The following is a 19579-nucleotide window of genomic DNA, read 5'->3' on the forward strand; positions in this document are numbered from 1 at the left end:
GTGGCCAGTGAGTGTCAGTAGAAGGGGGGTGTTTCTAATAAAGTGGCCAGTGAGTGTCAGTAGAAGGGGGGTGTTTCTAATAAAGTGGCCAGTGAGTGTCAGTAGAAGGGGGTGTTTCTAATAAAGTGGCCAGTGAGTGTCAGTAGAAGGAGGGTGTTTCTAATAAAGTGGCCAGTGAGTGTCAGTAGAAGGGGGGTGTTTCTAATAAAGTGGCCAGGGAGCATCAGTAGAAGGAGGGTGTTTCTAATAAAGTGGCCAGTGAGTGTCAGTAGAAGGGGGGTGTTTCTAATAAAGTGGCCAGTGAGTGTCAGTAGAAGGAGGGTGTTTCTAATAAAGTGGCCAGTGAGTGTCAGTAGAAGGGGGGTGTTTCTAATAAAGTGGCCAGTGAGTGTCAGTAGAAGGGGGGTGTTTCTAATAAAGTGGCCAGTGAGTGTCAGTAGAAGGAGGGTGTTTCTAATAAAGTGGCCAGTGAGTGTCAGTAGAAGGGGGGTGTTTCTAATAAAGTGGCCAGTGAGTGTCAGTAGAAGGGGGGTGTTTCTAATAAAGTGGCCAGTGAGTGTCAGTAGAAGGGGGGTGTTTCTAATAAAGTGGCCAGTGAGTGTCAGTAGAAGGGGGGTGTTTCTAATAAAGTGGCCAGTGAGCGTCAGTAGAAGGGGGGTGTTTCTAATAAAGTGGCCAGTGAGCGTCAGTAGAAGGGGGGTGTTTCTAATAAAGTGGCCAGTGAGCGTCAGTAGAAGGGGGGTGTTTCTAATAAAGTGGCCAGTGAGTGTCAGTAGAAGGGGGGTGTTTCTAATAAAGTGGCCAGTGAGCGTCAGTAGAAGGGGGGTGTTTCTAATAAAGTGGCCAGTGAGTGTCAGTAGAAGGAGGGTGTTTCTAATAAAGTGGCCAGTGAGTGTCAGTAGAAGGGGGGTGTTTCTAATAAAGTGGCCAGTGAGTGTCAGTAGAAGGGGGGTGTTTCTAATAAAGTGGCCAGTGAGTGTCAGTAGAAGGGGGGTGTTTCTAATAAAGTGGCCAGTGAGTGTCAGTAGAAGGGGGGTGTTTCTAATAAAGTGGCCAGTGAGTGTCAGTAGAAGGGGGGTGTTTCTAATAAAGTGGCCAGTGAGTGTCAGTAGAAGGGGGGTGTTTCTAATAAAGTGGCCAGTGAGTGTCAGTAGAAGGGGGGTGTTTCTAATAAAGTGGCCAGTGAGTGTCAGTAGAAGGGGGGTGTTTCTAATAAAGTGGCCAGTGAGCGTCAGTAGAAGGGGGGTGTTTCTAATAAAGTGGCCAGTGAGCGTCAGTAGAAGGGGGGTGTTTCTAATAAAGTGGCCAGTGAGTGTCAGTAGAAGGGGGGTGTTTCTAATAAAGTGGCCAGTGAGTGTCAGTAGAAGGGGGGTGTTTCTAATAAAGTGGCCAGTGAGTGTCAGTAGAAGGGGGGTGTTTCTAATAAAGTGGCCAGTGAGTGTCAGTAGAAGGGGGGTGTTTCTAATAAAGTGGCCAGTGAGTGTCAGTAGAAGGGGGTGTTTCTAATAAAGTGGCCAGTGAGTGTCAGTAGAAGGAGGGTGTTTCTAATAAAGTGGCCAGTGAGTGTCAGTAGAAGGGGGGTGTTTCTAATAAAGTGGCCAGGGAGCGTCAGTAGAAGGAGGGTGTTTCTAATAAAGTGGCCAGTGAGTGTCAGTAGAAGGGGGGTGTTTCTAATAAAGTGGCCAGTGAGTGTCAGTAGAAGGGGGGTGTTTCTAATAAAGTGGCCAGTGAGTGTCAGTAGAAGGGGGGTGTTTCTAATAAAGTGGCCAGTGAGTGTCAGTAGAAGGGGGGTGTTTCTAATAAAGTGGCCAGTGAGTGTCAGTAGAAGGGGGGTGTTTCTAATAAAGTGGCCAGTGAGCGTCAGTAGAAGGGGGGTGTTTCTAATAAAGTGGCCAGTGAGTGTCAGTAGAAGGGGGGTGTTTCTAATAAAGTGGCCAGTGAGCGTCAGTAGAAGGGGGGTGTTTCTAATAAAGTGGCCAGTGAGCGTCAGTAGAAGGGGGGTGTTTCTAATAAAGTGGCCAGTGAGCGTCAGTAGAAGGGGGGTGTTTCTAATAAAGTGGCCAGTGAGTGTCAGTAGAAGGGGGGTGTTTCTAATAAAGTGGCCAGTGAGTGTCAGTAGAAGGGGGGTGTTTCTAATAAAGTGGCCAGTGAGTGTCAGTAGAAGGGGGGTGTTTCTAATAAAGTGGCCAGTGAGCGTCAGTAGAAGGGGGGTGTTTCTAATAAAGTGGCCAGTGAGCGTCAGTAGAAGGGGGGTGTTTCTAATAAAGTGGCCAGTGAGCGTCAGTAGAAGGGGGGTGTTTCTAATAAAGTGGCCAGTGAGTGTCAGTAGAAGGGGGGTGTTTCTAATAAAGTGGCCAGTGAGCGTCAGTAGAAGGGGGGTGTTTCTAATAAAGTGGCCAGTGAGCGTCAGTAGAAGGGGGGTGTTTCTAATAAAGTGGCCAGTGAGCGTCAGTAGAAGGGGGGTGTTTCTAATAAAGTGGCCAGTGAGCGTCAGTAGAAGGGGGGTGTTTCTAATAAAGTGGCCAGTGAGTGTCAGTAGAAGGGGGGTGTTTCTAATAAAGTGGCCAGTGAGTGTCAGTAGAAGGGGGTGTTTCTAATAAAGTGGCCAGTGAGTGTCAGTAGAAGAGGGGTGTTTCTAATAAAGTGGCCAGTGAGCGTCAGTAGAAGGGGGGTGTTTCTAATAAAGTGGCCAGTGAGTGTCAGTAGAAGGGGGGTGTTTCTAATAAAGTGGCCAGTGAGTGTCAGTAGAAGGGGGTGTTTCTAATAAAGTGGCCAGTGAGTGTCAGTAGAAGGGGGGTGTTTCTAATAAAGTGGCCAGTGAGTGTCAGTAGAAGGGGGGTGTTTCTAATAAAGTGGCCAGTGAGTGTCAGTAGAAGGGGGGTGTTTCTAATAAAGTGGCCAGTGAGTGTCAGTAGAAGAGGGGTGTTTCTAATAAAGTGGCCAGTGAGTGTCAGTAGAAGGGGGGTGTTTCTAATAAAGTGGCCAGTGAGTGTCAGTAGAAGGGGGGTGTTTCTAATAAAGTGGCCAGTGAGTGTCAGTAGAAGGGGGGTGTTTCTAATAAAGTGGCCAGTGAGTGTCAGTAGAAGGGGGGTGTTTCTAATAAAGTGGCCAGTGAGTGTCAGTAGAAGGGGGGTGTTTCTAATAAAGTGGCCAGTGAGTGTCAGTAGAAGGGGGGTGTTTCTAATAAAGTGGCCAGTGAGTGTCAGTAGAAGGGGGGTGTTTCTAATAAAGTGGCCAGTGAGCGTCAGTAGAAGGGGGGTGTTTCTAATAAAGTGGCCAGTGAGTGTCAGTAGAAGGGGGGTGTTTCTAATAAAGTGGCCAGTGAGTGTCAGTAGAAGGGGGGTGTTTCTAATAAAGTGGCCAGTGAGTGTCAGTAGAAGGGGGGTGTTTCTAATAAAGTGACCAGTGAGTGTCAGTAGAAGGGGGGTGTTTCTAATAAAGTGGCCAGTGAGCGTCAGTAGAAGGGGGGTGTTTCTAATAAAGTGGCCAGTGAGTGTCAGTAGAAGGGGGAAGTAGGACAGTGTTTTTCTGCTCGTGGAAACACGGCCGGCTCTTTAGTTGTGAACTGTCGTCTTTACTGTATTTAATACTCAGGGTCAGGGTGTTGAAAGGCTGACAGAAGCCACTGATCGATTGATTGATTGATGTATTGATCGACCCAGAGGAGGTGACACAGCACTGTGTCCCTGCAACAAGGTACAGACGCGTCCTCACACAGCGGAGACACAGAGAAAATCTATTATCAATCAAAGTCACCTTGGACACACACTCTCTGGATATAATACATCAGGATCAGACTTCAGAAAGAGAGAGAGAGAGGGGGGGGGAGTGAGAGAGAGAGAGAGAGGGGGGGGGGTGAGAGGGAGAGAGGGAGAAAGGGATGGCTGTTATCTCTCCTCCAGGAGGATGTCACCTGGTTTTTTCAGCATGTCAGGCTATTGATTACTCTGTGTCCGATGTGGACAAAATGCAGCGACAGAGTTGTAGACATAATGATGCGTATCAGCTCTCTCTCTCTCTGTGTGTGTATCTCTCTCTTGCTCTCTCTTGCTCTCTCTTGCTCTCTCTTGCTGTCTCTCTCTCTCTCTCTCGCGTGCACGCTCTCTCTCTCTCTCTCCCTCCGTCCACTCATCAGGGTAAGACACAGAAGACGCAGGAGAGAGACAGCGAGAGAGGAAGAGGAAAAACGAATAAATGTAGAGGGAGGGAGGATAGAAAGACGAGTGGAAAGAAGAAGATGAGATTAACTTGATGATTTTAAAAGAATGAGAGAGAGAGAGGGAGAGAGAGAGAAAGCGAGAAAGCGAAGAGTTAGTTTTTGGGGCCTGTCTGAAGTAGCTGTAATTATGTGTGATGTCAGATGATGGATCACTTGTAAATGACCTCATTCTCTGACTCTGATGGCGTCAGCGTTTTGATACATTTAAACACAAGCAGAATAAACAAGCACACACACGCACACACACATACACACACACACACACACACACACACACACACACACACACACTTACATCTGCACAGCTGCCTCCAACTAATCATCCATTAGGACCATTACAGGAGCTCAGAGCACTAATAACACACAGCCTTCATTAGCTCCGTCTCTGAAGAGCCCCCCTCACTACCTGAGCTCCAAACACACACCATTACACACCCCCGGGACCCCGAAAGGACCCCAGCGGGAACCCCTCCTAATGCCTAAACGAAATTAAAAGCCATCTATGTGGTAATTTAAGATCGGGAGAGGGAAATAAAGATGGATTTTTATTAGTTTTGTTTGAAAGGAACGTCCTCCGCCTCTGTTTCACCTTCAGTACTTTACTTTTTGTGAGAGACAGATTCAGAGAGAGAGAGAGAGAGGGGGAGAGAACTATCCACAGGTGTGAGTGTGTGAGTGACTGGTTGAGTGTGTGAAACTGTCCACAGGTGTGAGTGTGTGAAACTGTCCACAGGTGTGAGTGTGTGAGTGACTGGGTGAGTGTGTGAAACTGTCCACAGGTGTGAGTGTGTGAAACTGTCCACAGGTGTGAGTGTGTGAGTGACTGGTTGAGTGTGTGAAACTGTCCACAGGTGTGAGTGTGTGAGTGACTGGGTGAGTGTGTGAAACTGTCCACAGGTGTGAGTGTGTGAGTGACTGGGTGAGTGTGTGAAACTGTCCACAGGTGTGAGTGTGTGTGTGTGACTGGGTGAGTGTGTGAAAGTGTCCACAGTTGTGAGTGTGTGAGTGACTGGGTGAGTGTGTGAAACTGTCCACAGGTGTGAGTGTGTGAGTGAGTGTGTGAAACTGTCCATAGGTGTGAGTGCGTGAGTGACTGGGTGAGTGTGTGAAACTGTCCACAGGTGTGAGTGTGTTAGTGACTGGGTGAGTGTGTGAAACTGTCCACAGCTCTGTGTGTGTGTAAGTGACTGGGTGAGTGTGTGAAACTGTCCACAGCTCTGTGTGTGTGTGAGTGACTGGGTGAGTGTGTGAAACTGTCCACAGGTGTGAGTGACTGGGTGAGTGTGAGAAACTGTCCACAGGTGTGAGTGACTGGGTGAGTGTGAGAAACTGTCTACAGGTGTGAGTGTGTGAGTCACTGGGTGAGTGTGTGAAACTGTCTACAGGTGTGAGTGTGTGAGTGAGTAGAATTTTAAAACATAATTTTTAACAATTAGAAGTTTTCCCTTAAGTTACTTAAAGAAAGTAAGGCCACAAAGACCAAACAATGGGAAGGTCAGTAGAACACTGTGCCCCTGTGCACAAAGCAAGGTTCCCAAAGCTGCACTTCAGATTGTCTTCAATCAATTAACCCTTCCACCTTAAATGGGCCAGTTTAAGCTTAGCATCGCAGGTGGTAGAATGTAGCTGCTGTGCCATTTAAGGTGGAATAGCCTAATCAAATAAACTCTTGGAATTATGTATTAAAAAGTCAAACAGGACAACAGCCACTTTCAGAACAGTTGGTCCAACATCAGCACATGTCCTCGCTGATGTCTGAGGATGAATGCCATCAAATTCACACAGCAATGTTCCAGAGTCTGGGCTAAATGCTTCCTAGAAGAGCCAAGGCTACCACTGCAGCCAAACGTGTAATGAGAAGAAATGCAGGAGGGGCCAAAAGTTTGGGCTCCTCCTCCTCTCTCCCTTCTCGCCTGGAACCAGGACCCCGCTGTGGTGTTGTTCAGGACCCCCTCATTGTCTGCCAGTGTTTCTATTTCAGAAACAGACAGAGGTCTATTAAAAACCGAAATGAACAACCTGTGATTTTCCAACTGCTTTTAAAAAGAGTTTCAGACTGATTTAATTACACACCTGTCCACACCCCCCACCTTCTCAAATACCCCCCTCCCCTCCCAAAGCCCCCTGCAAATCCCTCCGCTAACAGCACCTCGCTCTTCTTTAGCGTCAGACGCTGACAACTTAAAGAACACGTCCATATTCTCCAGGCCTCGACACCTGGATTAGAGCAGTAATAAATCTCTCCCCTGACTCTAAAAATACACGAGAGAGAGAGAGAGAGAATGGATGAGAGAGAATGGATGAGAGAGAATTGGTGAGAGAGAATTGGTGAGAGAGTGAATGAGAAAGAATGTGAGAGAGAGAGACGAAAAAAAGAGAATTGGTGAGAGAGAGAATGAGAAAGTGTGTGTGTGTGTGTGAGAGAGAGAGAGAGAGATGTAGAAAAGAATGGCAGAACAGAGGGAGAAAATGGCAATGAAGAAGGAGATAGAAGGATGGACCGAGATACAGAGAGCGAGAGAAACAGAGTGAGATGGAAAGAGAGAAAGGGAGAGAGAGATGCATGAGTTGAGTAGTGAGATCTATAATTAATGTGGTCATATTTAGTGGCTGGGGGAAATATGATGTCTCTCTCTCTCTCTCTCTCTCTCTCTCTCTCTCTCTCTGTAATCCTGTGAGAATGATGGAAGGTGTGTGTATTACAGTGATCCAGTTACGGAGGTGACAGCTGTCTGTACTAATTAGCAACGAGCAAAGAGGCTTTCCCTGGATACAGACAGACAGCAGACAGAGGGAGGAGGAGAGAGAGAGAGAGAGAGAGAGAGAGAGAGTGGGAGAGAGAGAGAGTGGGAGAGGGGGGATGAGAGAGAGAGAAGAAGAAGCAGAGAGGATAGAGAAAACAAGAGAGTGAGTGATGGCGGGATAGCGTGGAAAAGAATAAGAACAAAGAAAATAGAGAAAGGAGAGATAGAGAGAGCAAAGTGTGTAGGGGAGCAGTGATACAGTAATGGGATCAGACTAAAAGGGTTCTAAAGAAAGTCAGGAATATCAAGAGTAATAGAGGGAGACAGAAAGGGCACGGTTAAGAAAAGTGGGAAAGGTAGGAGAGGTAGAGAAACGGAGCAAGAAAGAGAAAAAGCTAGGAAGGAGAAGTGGAGTGAAAGACAGAGAAATGTTAAATGTGAAGGAGAAAGAAGGGATTAGAATAAAGAGGAGTTTTAGAGTTCAGACAAAGAACAGATAGAAGATGTAAAGGGAGAGATGGAGAGAGTGAAGGAGAATGATAGATAGAGAATAGAAGAAACCGAGTGAAAGTGATAGTGAGAGAAAAACATATGAGAAAAAGCGAAAGGTGACAGAGAATGGGAGAGATATTGAAAGTTAGAGAAAAGGGAGAGAGAAAGGGAAGTGTCATCTCCTGGTGGCGAGGGCTCAGTTTGGTTCTGTGGCGGAGCCTGGAGGAGCCGGAGAAGAGTGGAGCTTGCGGAGGACGGGAGAAATCCAACGCTGTGGGAGCTCTTTTCCTCTCAGCAGCGACAACAACAGCAGCAGCATCTCACTTCCAGCCCGGACCACCGCCTGAGCAACAGACAACACACAGACAGAGAGAGAAACCGTGTCTGACACCAGCCGTCCCCACTTTGTGGAGATGAGATATTCGAGCACACCCCAACACACCAACAAACACGTACAGGTCTTTAGCTTCCAGATGCCACTGCAACTTTTACACAAAAAAACCCCAAAAAAACATGAATATTGTGGGATACTGAGGGTTAACAAGGAATGAGGGATATAGTTTGGACTAATCCTGCTGAATACTGGGGAATAATGAGGAATACTAACTAATACTGTGGAATTCTCATGAATAAATAAGCAGTTAAACACTCAAGGTTGGTGCTATGATGTGAGATATTGGCGCTGGTGTGCTGCGGTCATAGCCTCAAGTGTGTTATTGAGATTATACCACAGTTCTGTTACTGTGCTTATTCTGTTCTGCCGCTTATAGTTAGATTTGAAGATGAAGATATTGATTTGTTCATCAACATTCAATAAAGAGAACTAGCTCCATTCCTTCACACACTCCTAGACAGTTTTGAGCAAACTGTTCCATTCAAGATTTTGAACCTTGTGGCTTTCCATAGAACTGATCCACATTTGCACCAGTCTTAATGGGAACCGAGGCTGCGTCACTGCTGTCTGTTTGAACCAGAACAGCACCAGAGCCAGAGAGACATAGATGGAGTCAGGACAGAGTCATGGTTAATCCACTGTTGCAGCAGGTTCAGATCACAATAGTGTTTGTGTGTTTAATAAAAAAAAATGCCCAGACAGAGCATTTTCCTGTTTTTATTTCCTTGTGGTTTCAAATCAGAACATGGATAATGGGTCCACTGTGCCATTGATTCTTTAGTCTCTGAGCTCTTTCTGGAGCTTCATGCCCACAGACCTCGTCATGGCTCGCAGAATTGTTACTATTCTTTGGTTCCTGCTGTGAATGAACCGTTCAGGTTCCAGGACCTGTTTATGTTGGTGGAATTGCTCCAAACCAATTAAAATCAGGTGCGTGAATGGCACCGAACCAATTCCACGTTGGCTATCTTGCCCCTCCAATGTCTTCTCAGCACTTGGGTCCTCTTTACCTGACAACCCTCCACTCCAGGCCAATCATCTGCTTTCATCGTATCACATGACCAGCTGCTGTCCACTGCCTACTGTTTTACCTTCAGGATAATCCAGTCCGTAGGGATCAGCTTCTGGAATTCCTAAGTAATGTGCACTGGGATGTTAAGGGTTAAAAGGGAAAGTGTAGGTGTTGGGGGGTCTTTCCTTTTAAATAAGGAGCGATGGGAGCAAAGGGCAGTGGAAGTGTGTAAATAAAGGTGTGATCTCGAGCCCACAGGCACTTCTACATCACTATTAGACACACACACACACACACACACACACACACACACACAAGTATTGCTATTGGTTTAGGACCATTCATTTCATTAGGACTGACACATACACACATGACATTTAGTAGTCTGACACACACACACACACACACACACACACACACACACTATCTGTCTATCTATACTGCACTTTTTATGTGCTCATATTGTTTCCTGACCCCCCTGACTATGGACACACCTTCAAGGGCACCGTTCACCAGTGGGTGTCCACAAATCTTTGGCCATATGTAGTGTGTATCACTGACCACTAATTGTAGCAGTTCTTAACAGAAACCTGGACACCCAAGGTCCCCACAAAGAGCTGAATACGAAGCCTAATGCCACTATGGCTCTTTCTCCATGTGTGTGAGGCATGTGTGTGAATGGGCAGTGTGGCCTTATGGGCGGTAATGAGTGTGAAGTGAGTGCGCTGATGGAGTGTGACAGTCGTGGAGGGGCTTTCGCACACACGGGGCAGATGTGACCCGACACGGCGCTGGTTTAAACGGCGAGGTGAGAAGCGTTAGGAGGGGAGGTGAAATCTTCTGTTGGCAGAAGCTTCCTCGGGCTCCAGGGAATTATTAGCTGACCTTTAACAAGCCGGCAGCGCGAGGAGCGGGTCAAGCTTTAAAAGTCAGATCCGCAATTACCTCCTTGAAGTTTACTGATACGGTGAGGGTTATAGACTCACATCGGGGCCAGGGCCAGAGCTGCGCCTCGCTTCGCCGCAATCATCCCTGCTGGATCCCTCGCTAACGGAACTAATTTAGCTTTTCTTCTAAATGACATCTCCACACTCCGAGCACAAATGGGCTCCATCATCCGCTGGACAAGAGTTACACAAAGGCTCAGGAACTCACTGGAATGTGCATTTCCTGAAGAAAAGGCAGGGTGGTTGCACAACTATGTCCATGTTCTGTGGTATTCCAGGTGGTTGCTAGTGTGTTTCCAATAAAGCTAAAAATGCTAAGTGGTTGCAGAGCACTACTAAGATGCCATGGTGTTCAAAGTGGTTGCTAGTGTATTTCTAGAGGTAAATTTAGAGTAGTTGGATGGCAGTTCCCACGTGGTATGCTATTCCAGGTGGTTGCTAGTGCGTTTTCTGTAGCAAATGCGTAGTGATCAGTGTTTCCTCTAGGATTGTTTTCCAGGGGTTGGTGGAGGGTTATCCTAGTCTCACTCTACTTTCCTGCTTCACTCACTTCCACTATACCTGCCTGTCTCCTTGTGCATTTTTATTACTTGAAAATTAGCAATATTAGATAAATCTCATTCATTCATTGTCTGTAGACACTTATCCAATTCATGGCACAAGGCGGGAACACACCCTGGAGGGCGTGCCAGTCCTTCACAAGGCGACACATTCTCACACACACACTCACACCTATGGACAGTTTTGAGTCACCAATCCACATACCACTTTTTTTTTTTTTTTTTTTTTTTTTTTTTTTTTTTTGGAACGTGGGAGGAACGTGGTTGGCAAGGGCTACCGTGGCAAAATGAATGTAGCAGAAACATTGTTGAAAGAAGAGGAATTCACATATCGTATGGTATTCCAGTTGGCTGCTAATGTGTTGCTATGGTATTCAAAGTAATGCTAAGATAATTCAAAGTTGTTGCTAGGGGAGTTGTTAGGCTATTCACTCTGGCTGCTTGGTGTCTGCAGAGGTATCCTGTGGTTGCTAGGGTGTTGCTAACTTGTAGCTATGGGAACACCGTGTTTAGTCCAGCTCCCGATCTTTCCATCTGATTGTGTGATGCATGCTTGTTTATTGCTTTATGATTGGCTTGATGGTTTCTACATAGCAACCAATTGATTATGGAACTTTTTTCTCATAGGAAAGAATTGGGTATAAAATTTTATGTATCCTTCCGTGCATTTTTAATTTATTTAATTATTTTTTCAACCTCAGACATTTGTTTCCATTGATTACCTTAAGGCAGAAAAAAAAGCCAAAAAATACCCCAAGACTCCTATTATTTTGTTGGTAAATGATCTGTTCTCAGGTGCTGGGGATAACAGACTAGCCTCATTTTTGTATTTGCCATGTTTTTTTAAGACGACTGAAGATTCTAAATGCATCCAGTCAGTCAGGTATTTGAAGTGTAAACAGCATTTCCTGAATGCAGGCAATATGTGCCCAAAAATTCAAAATAGTCAAGGTCTTGGTCTAATGTCTAGAGACTAGGCTTGGTACTGGAAGGTTGCCAGTTCGATCCCCAGGACCGGCGGGAACATCCATGGCTGCAGTGCCCTTGAGCAAGGCACTGAATGTCCTAAATGCCCCCCGTGTGCCAGGGCTGGCTGCCCGCTGCTCTGTGTGTGTTCACAGCCCATAGTGCACTAGTTTGTGTCTGTATTCACTGCCACTGATGGGTTAAATGCAGAAGACACAGTACATTGTTCAATGACAAATAATTGCACATTATCAAGGGCGTAGAACTAGCATGGACCAAGGTGACGTGTCCCCTAATATCCACAGATTATTGAATTGTCCCCATCAATAATTGATGCCCTCAAAAAAAAAAAAGAACAAGATCTCTCAATGTCTCATTATCCTAGAGGTGTAGAAAGGGTTAAATCACGTTCTCTACCGGAGTCCTACCTCCCTGTATCACATATGGCCAGTGTGATTGGCTGTGCCTTTCCCTGCTCTCACGTGAGTCTCTGTAGTTTGTTTGTTGAGCAGCGCCACATCTGGAAGGAGAATTTTCCAGTCATAAGCGAGTGTTACTGTGCAAGGTTCAGGTGCATTGTGGGTGACACATAGGAGCAGTGAGGATGGCAGCAAAAAAGGATGGGGTGGACATAAAGAGCTATTTTAAAAGAAATGTCACTTAAAGTTCAGTTTGCTAATGAAATGAGTCCATCATAATAACCCTAGGCTACAATCGTCTGCAGCTGTAAATAACTTGGTTTGGAAATTAGCTGCACAACAAACTGCCAATTGTCAGTGCTCTAACAGTGTCGATTATTCACGGAGCAAAGGAATAAAATAAATAAATATATAAATAAATAAGTTAAAAAAAACAGTCAAGGGGGAGAGGGAGAGGTGGTGGTGGTAGGTTCACAGGTCCCCACTAATGTCAAGAGCAAATCTACACCAGTGCACAGTAGTGTTAGTCTTTCACAAAACATAATGTTTTTTAATTTTTGTGATAAAACAAGTTTAAGGGCGGCACGGTGGTGCAGCAGGTAGTGCGTGGGTTTCCTCGGGGTGACTGTGAGGAGTGTGGTGTGTTCTCCCTGTGTCTGCGTGGGTTTCCTCCGGGTGACTGTCTGTGAGGAGTGTGGTGTGTTCTCCCTGTGTCCGCGTGGGTTTCCTCCGGGTGACTGTCTGTGAGGAGTGTGGTGTGTTCTCCCTGTGTCCGCGTGGGTTTCCTCCGGGTGACTGTCTGTGAGGAGTGTGGTGTGTTCTCTCTGTGTCTGCGTGGGTTTCCTCCGGGTGACTGTCTGTGATGAGTGTGGTGTGTTCTCCCTGTGTCTGTGTGGGTTTCCTCCGGGTGACTGTCTGTGAGGAGTGTGGTGTGTTCTCCCTGTGTCTGCGTGGGTTTCCTCCGGGTGACTGTCTGTGAGGAGTGTGGTGTGTTCTCCCTGTGTCCGCGTGGGTTTCCTCCGGGTGACTGTCTGTGAGGAGTGTGGTGTGTTCTCTCTGTGTCTGCGTGGGTTTCCTCCGGGTGACTGTCTGTGAGGAGTGTGGTGTGTTCTCCCTGTGTCTGCGTGGGTTTCCTCCGGGTGACTGTCTGTGAGGAGTGTGGTGTGTTCTCTCTGTGTCTGCGTGGGTTTCCTCCGGGTGACTGTCTGTGAGGAGTGTGGTGTGTTCTCTCTGTGTCTGCGTGGGTTTCCTCCGGGTGACTGTCTGTGAGGAGTGTGTTGTGTTCTCTCTGTGTCTGCGTGGGTTTCCTCCGGGTGACTGTCTGTGAGGAGTGTGTTGTGTTCTCTCTGTGTCTGCGTGGGTTTCCTCCCACAGTCCAAAAACACACGTTGGTAGGTGGATTAGAGACTCAAAAGTGTTCGTAGGTGTGTGAGTGTGTGTTGCCCTGTGAAGGACTGGCACCCCCTCCAGGGTGTGTTCCTACCTTGTGCCCAGAAATTCCAGGTACGCTCTGGACCCTATTTTTGTCCTTGCTATTGGTTAACAGCTCCCTCAAAGCTGTGAGCAAATCACAGCCGGCAGGTGCTTATTGTTCCACAGTCACACTGAATCTAATAATGAACGCCCTCAGCTTTAAATTCATAAAGACTTTACGTGAAACATTCCCTTTGTGCTAGGAGCAACTATGCGTTACCATTACACAGGAAATAAAGGGATTTTTACTGGGAGTATGAAGCTTCACCAATGTTTAGGAGCCTCACAGCTGGCTCTGCATGAGAAACGTGTGTGTGTGTGTGCGTCGTGTCTCCATCACATACTTTGATTGTGTGTGTCTTTGGTCCCTCAGCTCTGAGTGAGAGACTATCGTGTGAGTTGAGAGAAAGTGTGTGTGTGTGTGTCCATCACATCCTCCAACTGAGGGACTTTGCTGTGAGTGGAGTTTATAGGATATTGTTTCTTTTTTTTTATGTGTGTGTGTGTGTGTGTGTGTGTGTGTGACTCCCCACAGAGGTCCCTCAGCAGTGAGATCTTTTCAGCAGCTGTCGGAGTGATCGACTCTCTCTTTAGCTCCTTTATTTCCTCCGTCTCTGACAGGTAAGCGGGTCCACCCCCTCTCCACTCACTAATGCATGTGTCAATCACACACTGATTCAATTTGGTTACACTATTGATTTGGACAGAAAAGTGAAAAAACTGTCTTTATATATTTATATATACAGCATATGGCCATATCTGACGTGGAGAGACGAACAGACTCTGTGCTACAGTCAGACTCCTCTTCTAGGAAGGCTTTACTCTAAATGCCGGAAAATAGCAGTGAGGATTTGATGGCAGCCACATAAACCATTGGTGAAATCATGTGTGTATGTTGGATGATTAGCTCTGGCACTGGGTGCGATGACTTCAAGCCCATCCACAGCCCTCCATTAAACCAACACTAGGCAATGTTTGGTAGTGTTGCTCCTGGGCTCCCCCTACAGTTGTAGAGTGTAATTTGCTTTGACTGCATTGTCCTGAAGTCCTGAAATGATGGGGCATGTGACTTTCTATCCTCCTCCAAAAGTTACAGAGACAGAGACCCTCTTATCCCTGTTAAAGCTCAGAAAAACAGCACAATCATATTGAAACTGTGATTTAACGGCAAACGGCCGTATACGCCGGGGGGCCAGGGTATATGTATACGTACTTATTATTATAATAATAATTATTATTCATTCATTGATTCTTTCTTTCATTGTCTGTAAGCACATAACTAGTTAAGGGTCTGCAAACTATGCCTGTTGCGCCAACGTGCCGCCTTTACTACTACTATTATTAATTAATTAATTAATTAATTAATTCATTCATTCATTCATTATCTGTAACCCTTATCCAGTTCAGAGCCTACCTGGAATCACTGGGCACAAGGCGGGAATACACCCTGGAGGGGGCACCAGTCCTTCACAGGGCAATATTATTATTATTATTATTATTATTATTAATAAAAGAAGAAGCGTTTGAGACTAACTTCCACTTGGACAGTAATGTCCTGTCATGGCTTTGTTTGTAAAGTGAGAATGTAGAGACTTGAAGCTGCAGACAGACTGTTGAAACTTACTCAACACAATCCACAAGCTACCGATTGGTGATAGAAACCCATACACCCATTCCGCAGTCTACACAGGTGCAAACTAAACTTGCCCTGCGTGTTCCATGAGGTCCTCAGGTATGTATAAAACTCATTACGTCTGCTTTGTACATGAAGAAAATGGTCGTATTTACCGCAATCATAACTCCAGATTAAAATTGCTAAAGGTCCAATGATGGAACACCATTTTATTTAGTTCCATAAACAGCTTTAAAGATGATAACGTATCTACCCTAGAACCAACAAGGGTCGTACTGCTGAGAATCACCCTTTTTTTGGCACTGTACAGAACACAAATTAGGACTGTGTGGTTTGTATGGATCTTTATGGAGTTGCAAATAGAAAACTAGGCAATCATGCCATCTGTGGACTGTTATTGTTGCACAGAGACAGGATGCAATGTTTCAGCAGAGAAAAAAGAAAGAGACATTGTAACCCTGAAGCAACCCAACTTTCCAGTGCCTTGCTTGAGGGTATGGTGGGTTATTTCTTTGTAGACCTCATGGAGTTGTACCTGCTGGGCTTTCCCTGATGAAACACATCTCATTCCCTTTGTGATGGGTTTGATAACTGGCCAATGATTTGCTGTTGCAGAGGTACTGCCTTTGTACTTTATTTCATTGCCCTCCCACCTCAGGGATTGTGGAGTTGACTTAGACTCATACCTCAGAGATTTAAGACTTGGTTTAGACATGTCCTCAACGATCTGCTATCTGACTGAACGTCCTACGTGTGGTAAAACTTGACAAAGACTTGACTTGGACTCCAGACACCAGCTTTGCTACAGACACACCTCAGTGATTCGGGCCATATCTGTAACTCACTTCTTGGAAACGTTAGACTGAAATTAAAAATGCACCTCAAAACCCCAACATTGGACTTTGAATCACACAAGACTCGACAAAATCTCGAGACTCCACACTTGGAGTTTTAAGACATGACTAAGCCTTATATAAGTTAGGTGACTGTGAGATTTGATTCAGATGTGAGTCACAAGTCGGATCTTGAGTTTCTGAACTTAGAGACTTGAGACTTGTTTCAGACCTTTGCCTGAAAGTTTACAAACTTTGGTTGGACCTTCACCTCAAAGGCTCAAGATCTGACCTAGATTCATACCTCGGAGATTCAAGGACTGGCTTGAACTTACACCTTGGAGACAAGACTTGCCTTGGACATTTACTTAAAGACTCAATATTTGACTTGACTCCCATTTCAGAGACTTGAGACTTGACTCTGACCTTTACCTCAGAGATTCCAGACCTGACTTGGATTCACACCTCAGAGGCTTGAGACTGGATTTGGTCTTGCCTCTTAGAGACTCGAGAGGCTTGACTTCAACTCCCATCTCAGAGACTTGAGACTTATTTCAGACCTGGACCTCTGAGATCTGAGACTTGGTTTGGACCTTCACTTTCTTTGGACTCAGTTTCACATTTCAGAGAAATGAGACTTGAATCGGATTTGCATCAGAGACTTAAAACTTGACCATGACCTTTTCCTCAGAGACTCAAGATCCTGACTTGGATTCACATTTCAGAGACTTGAGACTTGTTTTACACCTTTATCTTAGAGATTTGAGACTTAAGCCGTGACATGGACTCACACCTTTACAAGTCTCTGTTGTATTAGATCATTTTTCATACAGACTTCATCTGTAGAAGTCAAGCAATTTACGGTAGCTAGCATTAGCGCTCAGATGCCTACAGCTGCAGTTAGACAGTAAGCAGGTGAAGTCATGATGGATATGATAGTCTGGGGCTCCATCAGGACTGTCTGGGATTTTCACTCGTCTGTCTGACAGCTTCGGCAGCAGCTCTCCATGTCGCTCTCTTTATAACAACACACTCGCCATTTAGCCCAGCTCACAAAGCCTATTATAAGACGTCAGACGGCCTCGGGGCCTTCCCGGCTCACTGTAATGAAACGCTTTTCATGACACTAAATGCATTCGCTGTGTCGGAAAGGCGGTGTGACGGAGACGAACGACACGGGAAAGCACTCGGAGAAAGAAAGAAGTGGAAAGGGGAAGATCTGGCGCAAATGCGGAGAGACAAGTGTAAAAATCCCATTCAGAGTCATTAGGCTGCTCTGTGTCACTGCGCCTGGGCTGTTAGACCCTGAGAGGGGCGAGGGATGAATATTTCACAGCATTCCCGCTGATTTATTGATGCCGGCCGGAGAGAGAAGGGAGAGGGGGTGTGGTCCGGACAGATGTTTCCACACCAGCACCTGTGATTGAGGTGAAGCGGAGGTCAGTGGCCTGAGACTCTCCTGTTTTGTTTTGGCTGATGGAAGCTGATGAAAGATTTAGTCGAGGCAGATTGCCCCGTCTTTTGTTTTGCGGTGTGTGCCCACCTCACATATGGGGGCCATGGAAAATGGGAGATTACTCCACCCTTTATCCTGAGAACAAAGACCACCTTAAGATCCAGGTTTCAATTAGAGTTGTGCCTTGGTTCTTCAGCCATGGACGTTGAGGGAAGGCAAACCACTGTTCCACACCACACCGAAGTGAGAATGGCTCTCTTTTGTGACTGATCTGAGGTCAGATTTTGTAGATTGTGTCTTCAAGGATCCAGTAGAATTCAAAGCGGGTCTGACCTCAGATCAGTGAAATATGAACAACAGCACAATACACTCAGGCACAATGACTTCATCCCATCTACACTGGACACGATGGACGTTTCAGCTCAACTGCCAACGGAATGACCGTGTTTATGAGTGTGTGACTGTGGGGAGGAGTGGCCGTAGAGTCCAGTGTGTTTTAGATGAGATTGGGGTCAGAAGTGGACGCTTAATGGAGACTGATGATGTGTATTTACCTTGAACTGAAACACCTTATTACACCCCCTCCCCCTTTAAAATCACCTCATTTAAACAAAACAACCAGAAGCTAACAACACATTGACCCGAGTGTTTATTTTGAGCTCATTTGCTAAACTGACCGCTCTGACAGCAGTGAGCAAAAGCTCTGAATAAATACAAAGTCGTAGGCGTCTTATCAGTAAAACCCCCTGTCCTGTCCTGGCAGCTCTGGAGGAGCGATGTCTCTCCTTCCTGCCCTGCAGCCGGGGCTCTGGCCGTGACTCAGAGGGTTAGAGTCCAGCTGTTACCCGCTGCCACCGCACCCTCCAGCTAAGCTCTTAAGTCCAGGCTGCGCGGAGGAGGGAGCGGCTAACGCAGGCCCCTTCAGGCCAACATAGAAACCCCATTGTCCTCCCCCCAACCCCCACCCGCCGCAGTGATCCAGCAGTGACGCTCCTCTGATGGGCCATGGTTCCACACATCTCTTCTGTTTGGTGTCTCTCCGAGTTCTCGACACTGAAGAGACAGACCAAAACATCCCTCTGTTGGAGGCTACAGGGACAATCACGCTATGACACACTCGAGTGTGTTACTGTGATTACTGCAGCCTTTGTTTATAAACACAGTGTGGAAAAGTAGATCCAAATTGGACAAAACCTAACCATGATCATAACCCCAACCTGAATCTGCATTAAAACCCTAACCCTAATCCTTGCCCTAAGTCTGAAGGCTGATACTTTTCTGTTGACTCGACGCAGATCCTATGCCATGAATCTCCAACATCTCCCTCTACGCTGTGTAGTACACAATGTAGTGGTGTAGTAATCTTTAAAGTGCACTATTTAGGGAGCAGGTTGTTATTTGGAACAGGGCGGAGTTTACATGAGGAAAGAAACAAATACAAAGCTGGCATGGTCCTGTTTCTCCTTGTGAAACATCCATATGTTTCATGTGTTCATTCCTGACACCCACACCATGTCTGAGGGGAAAAATCTCTCCATGAATTTGCAGCTGGCTGCGGTCTCTGTGTGTTATAAGGAGTTAAATATCCATCCAACTACTGACCAATCACAGTCATTGTGACATGTAGTTACATTTCTGTAGAGGCTACAGTGTCGGGTTCACGTTGACGCTTTGCCTACAGCGCAGGTTTGACACAGAAGCATAAATTAAGCTTATTCCTTAATACTAACCCTAAGCTCCAGCAGGTCAGAAGCTACAAGATGTTCTCCTCTGTAACAGAAAGTTTATGTGGATTCAAGGAAACAGCGCCCCCAGTGGACTGGAGTTCACTTATACTTTCTTACATCATGTGGAGTAGAGAAAGGGTCAGTGACATCACTTCTCGACTGCTCTACAAGTTTGCGTTTAATGATGATACCTGCTGGGACAGTAGTGTCATGCTTTCTCTCAGTATCACTCCCAGGTGTTCCTTGTCTGTGCTCTTCTGTGTGGTTCACGGTTGTTTTCTGTTAGTTTTTGTCTGGATTTGTAGTGTTTGTTGCAGGTTGTGTATCCCGTGTCCTGCTTGTGTTTATTTTCATATCATGTGTTGTTTTTGATTCAGTTTTTTGCACGTCCACCTCCTCGTCCCTGGACAGCCATGATACTTGGCTTCTGTGGGACACTGAGTGAGTGCTGATACAAGCTTAATGAGTGCAGTAGTGGTTAAAACTGTAACAGGTTATATCTGCAGCACATACAGCTAAGCTGGAGTTCAGGTTCAGATGAGGCTGGCTCTGGATTTGTCGTTTGTTAGGGTTCAAGCACTCAGTGGGTAGAACCCTATTGTATTTTTTACGGTTTTTCCTATAATTATTTTTCCCTTTTTCTCCTGTAAAAGTCATTGCGCGGAAGAGACCGTAGGTCGTACAGAATCCCCACTCGGAGGGTA

At 46.1% G+C, this 19579-nt stretch overlaps 1 long non-coding RNA gene across 1 annotated transcript in view; it reads left to right on the forward strand.

The window, feature by feature from the left end:
- Positions 1–19579, forward strand: part of LOC136685448 (uncharacterized) — a 70184-nt gene that overhangs the window by 16797 nt on the left and 33808 nt on the right. Inside the window, exon 2 of the long non-coding RNA XR_010800176.1 lies at positions 13762–13847. This is a non-coding gene — a long non-coding RNA (uncharacterized lncRNA). The remainder of the gene's footprint in view (positions 1–13761; positions 13848–19579) is intronic.

This window comes from Hoplias malabaricus, unplaced genomic scaffold (genome assembly GCF_029633855.1).
Source record: "Hoplias malabaricus isolate fHopMal1 unplaced genomic scaffold, fHopMal1.hap1 scaffold_91, whole genome shotgun sequence".
NCBI classification, from domain to species: Eukaryota; Metazoa; Chordata; class Actinopteri; order Characiformes; family Erythrinidae; genus Hoplias; species Hoplias malabaricus.